The following is a 4,776-nucleotide window of genomic DNA, read 5'->3' as shown; positions in this document are numbered from 1 at the left end:
AGTATCTTGCCCAAGGTTACAGAATAACTATTATTGACAGAATTAAGCCTCTAATCCAATAGCTTGACTCCTAGCTCACAACTCCAGTCTATTATATCTGCCCTACAAGTGTTATAAAGCTGTGGGTTGCTTTCCTTATTTGGACTCACTTGACTTCCCTTTACATGTTGAATTGGTTCAAAGGTGGTCTCCAGATCTACCTGGAACCCTGTGAATGTGACCTAACTAGCAAAAGCGTCTTTGCAGATGTCATTAAGTTAAGGGTCTTGAGATGAGACTATCCTTAATTATGGGGTTCCCTGAATCCAGTGACAAGTGTCTTAATAGACATCTGAGGGAGCAAGACACACAGAGAAGGAGGTACTATGCAGACAGAGGCAGAGATTGGAGTGACGCTTCTATAAGTCAAGGGGTGCCCAGGATTGCCTGCAGCCACCAGAAGCTTGGAGAGAAGCATGGAATGGATTTTCCTTCAGATCTTCCTGAAAGAGTCAACTTTGCTAATGCCTTGATTTTGGACTTCAGACCTGTGAGAGAATAAATTTCTAGTGTAAGCCACCAAGTTTGGGGTAATTTGTTACAGCAGCGGTAGGAAACAAATACAGTGTATTTCCCAGTTCCCTTCACTACCTTTGTCCCATCCCTTCCTCACTTTGGAAAGGAGTCCCTTTAGCACAATGACATGATAATACCATTGGCAGAAGAAAGATTGCTGAAGAATCTGGAAATGTTGGACTAAGGAACTGAGACCAGTCTTTAAAAGCCCTCAAAAAGGATGCCCCAACGCTGTCTCCAGTATGACCCAAAGGAGAACCAATGGGAAAAGAAAATAGGTTTCCTCCATCCTAGGTGTAGTCATGACTCGCTTTTATCAGAATGTGTTCTCTCTGCTGATGTCCTGTATCAGGGCCTCTCCCCCACTGTGGTGGAGCTGGCTTATGGACCAGTGCTATGGAGCACTGTCTGTGTCCCTCCAAAGCTCATATATTGAAACTCCAACCTCCAACACAGTGGTATTAGGAATTAGGGCCTTAGGGGAGCCAATTAGGTTTAGATGAGGTCATGACAGTAGAATCCCATGATGGATTAGTGCCCTTGTAAGAAGAGGAAGAGACCAGAGTGTACACACTCTCTCTGTCATTAAGAACCCAGCAAGAAAGCAGTTGTCTGTGAGCCAGAAACAGGGTTCCCACCAGAACTTGGCCATCCTGGCACCTTGATGTCACACCTCAGCCTCTAGAACTGTGAGAAATGAATATCCGTTGTTTAATCCCCTTAGTATTGTGTTATGGCAGCCCAAGCTAACCAAGACAGATGAGACACACTTGTAATTTCCTCGGCACTTCTCTACAGATGAACATTAGGGCCAGAAACGTAAAAGCCAGTCTCAGTAGTTTAGCCTAGAGAAACAATAGAGCAGCCTGTCCAGTGTGGTGAGCAGCATGAGGAAAGGGAGGAACTTGGACCCTTGGAGAAAATGCCTCAAGTCAACTATGAGCATGAAAAACACTAGAGAGGGACAACAGCCAGTGGCGGTGACCCTGAGGGCTCAGGAAGGAAGGATGAGAGCTGCCCTCACTTTCGCCAGAGACGCTGAGAGATGTACGGTCAGGAACTTGGCATCTATCCCTGTCCTGTCCCTGACTTTTTCTCTTTAGAAAGTCCTTTCATCCCAAGGACACCTTGTCCTGAGCCCTGGGATTGGCCTGTGTGCACGGACTGGGAGCAGGATCTCCTTCTGGGGAAACATGTGGGCTAAGTGGTTTCTGTTACCATCCGGGCTATGAACAATCCCCTGGAAATCCCAGGGGCCACCCACCAGGAAAAATAGGGCAGGAACCTGCCACTGGGTGGCACCGGAACGGTTCCATGACCCGTGGCCCTGATAGCCCAGGTTTGTTGCTGCTTACCCCCTTACACAATCCTGTTCCAGACCTCGGGAGCAGGGCTGAGTAGGAGGCCCTCATCGACTGAGGTCTAAGTATAAAGGGCCTGGGTACCCGGGTGTGAAGACCAGGACTAGGCTAGACCCAGCAAGGAGGCCACGGCCAGGGTATCTACCTAATACCTCAGCTCAGCCGTATTGCCCATACTCTCAGAGAGCTGGGAAACGATGACATGGGTCAAGTACAAGTTATCACAAAGCGTCCCTAAGATTTGGATTGAATCACATAGACGTCAAGAAAAACATACAGATGTGCCCCCACTTTGAGAAACCCCAAAATGGGAACTTCTACACAACAGATGTACTAGGTAAACAGTGATTTTTTCACTGTATCCCGTAGGTCTTTTTTTGGGGGGGGGTGGGGACTTCTTATGGGGATGGAGACAGTTATGCCTCGAGTGAATTTAAAATAGAAATGCAATTATGTATTACAAGGCAGATCTGTTGCACAGTGCAATGCCCTCAGATTTTTCTTTAAAGGAGAGAGTGATGATTTTTATGTTTACATTTTAAAATACATTTTACTGATTTTTTTACAGAGAGGAAGGGAGAGGGATAGAGAGTTAGAAACGTTGATCAGCTGCCTCCTGCACACTTCCTACTGGGGATGTGCCTGAAACCAAGGTACATGCCCTTGACCAGGATCGAACTCGGGACCCTAGAGTCCGCCGGCTGACGCTCTATCCACTGAGCCAAACCGGTTAGGGCTGCCTTCAGATTTATTTTTCCTTTTCCTGTGGTTGCTGGTGTCTATCTGGATGGGAAACAGGACCATCCTTCGGGAGGCTTTCTCTTTGTGTTGCTCAATGTTGCAGAAATAAACACACAACTTTAATTTGTTCCCTGAAGGGGAGATAATAAAAAACAACCACTCAAAACTAGTTAGAGTTGCTGGAGGAGCCAGGAAACCGATCTTGTGGTTTGTTAGTTTGTTTGTTTTTCTGCGTAGTTTTCCAGGAAATATAATCAAGATAGGAGCTGCCCTTTGGGTAGCACATTCATTCTAAGGGCCAAAGGGATTAATGCATTTCCTGAAATTGTCTTATATCCCTGAGCACATCTTTCCATCTGAGCTCATGGTACCCCCAGGGCTGGGCTCAGAGCCATGGCTTGAACAAGTCTACGATGTCATTCTAAAGAAAGCCGGACAGCTGATAGCAAACTTGGTTAGAATTTCACCTTGAGCCCAAACAGGTTCACACATGTCTGAGAATGTACCTACACTGCTGGGTCGACAAGAAGAGTCCATTTGCAAGTTTGTTGTATGGGGGAGAAGGGAGGAAATAGAGTGAAAATGAAAGGCCAGCGTGACATTTGTTTCCTACCTGGTACCTTAGCTTGGCGCCTGAGTCCTATGGGTAAGAATCTGTGAGCCAAAGCTGTAGCATTGGTCTTCATGAAGGACTCTGCGAGGCCCGAGGCAAGAGTAGCATTCTTACACCCTCAAGGGACCAGCATGACACAAGCAGCTGGACAGATGGACCAGAACATAGCACCATTCTGGCCCTCATGGATCGGCAGCTTTGGTCCTTAGATTTAGTTGCCTGGATGTTGGAATTCTGACCGTTGTGGCTAGAAGCTGGGGCCCTGGAGAGGTACCCTCAGAGGCTTTGTGGACAGAGAACATGGGATGGGGTTGGGGGCTGAGAAAAGGGGATGCATCAGAGGGAATGTGTAGACTGTAATATCATGATCATGGTTCATCGGAACATGTGAGATATCTCTTTGGAGTCTGGGTAGGACCTTGTTGAAATAGGTAGAAGGTTCTCATTGAGCACGTGGCAAGAAGAGTTAGTAAAACTCGGATTATTACAGGTGACCCCCTCTGTATCTAAGGAAAATCAAGGTTGAAATAAATTACACCTTGCCTATCAGGCTATGGTTTTCATGTGCTCTGAGGTGACCCTTGGGAGAGGCCTTGAGATTGGGGGAGTAGGTCATGCAGATTCTGAGCCTTTCACCAGCAACTCAGCCACAACAGTCACTGTTTCATCTACTTTCCCTATGGTGAGAAAGGTCTTGTAACAAAAAGGTCCGTATCGTTAAGAGAAAGGTCTTGAACAGCCCGGCATTAGGATTCTCTTGAGGAAGCCTTGTGACTTGTACACGGTAGCTTTTCAATGAAATCTATATTTGTATACACAATCTAGCCAAAACAGGATTTGAAGTGATAACAGCTCTTTATTAATGAATGAGACCAGAATCAGTGATTTATTTCTAAAATACATTGAAGAGAACAAAGCAATTTAAATATTAGGTGTTGAAAATACTATTTTACTTCTTTTGCACAGACCAGAAATGAACTAATACAAATCTTAATGTGAGACATTTATATTGATTGGAAATAAGCAAGATAGTGAAAAACCATGAATAAACTTATTAACTATATTTCAAAGTTATTGCTGGTTGTGTGAGTCTGTTGAACTAATTTTCTATAACAAGAAAGAATAATGACCAACTCATAAATTGTGTTCCTGCATCCATTTTGATTAACAGAGATTATTACTAATTTTTTAAATGGTTTGAAAGATAAAAACTCCATTATTGTCCAAATGTTAACAGTTTTGAATGTCGCTAGCCTAACATTTCATAACAAATAGATTGAATAAGTATTTTCCTTTGCGCTGGCTGGTTTGGCTCAGTGGATAGAGTGTCAGCTTGCCGACAGAAGGGTCCCGGGTTTGATTCCAGTCAAGGGCACATGCCCTGGTTGCAGGCTCGATCCCCAGTGGGGGGCGTGCAGGAGGCAGCCAATCCATGATTCTCTCTCATCATTAATGTTTCTATCTCTCTCTTCCTCTCCCTTCCCCTCTGAAATCAATAAAATATCT

The sequence above is a fragment of the Myotis davidii genome, unplaced genomic scaffold, assembly GCF_000327345.1.
Source record: "Myotis davidii unplaced genomic scaffold, ASM32734v1 scaffold1525, whole genome shotgun sequence".
In the NCBI taxonomy this organism is placed as follows: Eukaryota; Metazoa; Chordata; class Mammalia; order Chiroptera; family Vespertilionidae; genus Myotis; species Myotis davidii.
The sequence above is the reverse complement of the archived record's forward strand: the minus strand, read 5'-3'. Positions refer to the sequence as shown.